Genomic DNA, 350 nt, shown 5'->3' with positions numbered 1-350 from the left:
CAAATATTCATACAATTAGACTTACATCTAACTTCTAGTTTAAGAAATTTTGAAATGTAAATCTTTACAAAATATTAGTGCACTATAGTTTTGCTATTATTTATTTACTTTTATTAAAAAAATAACTTATTGCTATTACCTTGGCACTAGTGTGGGAAGATACCAGGATTCTGTGGAAAGTGGAATCAGAAACAAACTTTTTTTACAAACACGAGACAGAATTATATATATATATATATATATATATATATATATATAGTAGTTACGTAGACAACATACTATTACTAAACTACTTCGTCTAGTATTAGTACGTTAACTTAACCTAAACTAACGTACGTAAGTTAAGTTAA

Source organism: Limulus polyphemus, unplaced genomic scaffold, assembly GCF_000517525.1.
Source record: "Limulus polyphemus unplaced genomic scaffold, Limulus_polyphemus-2.1.2 Scaffold2574, whole genome shotgun sequence".
In the NCBI taxonomy this organism is placed as follows: Eukaryota; Metazoa; Arthropoda; class Merostomata; order Xiphosura; family Limulidae; genus Limulus; species Limulus polyphemus.
Note: the sequence above shows the minus strand (reverse complement) of the source record.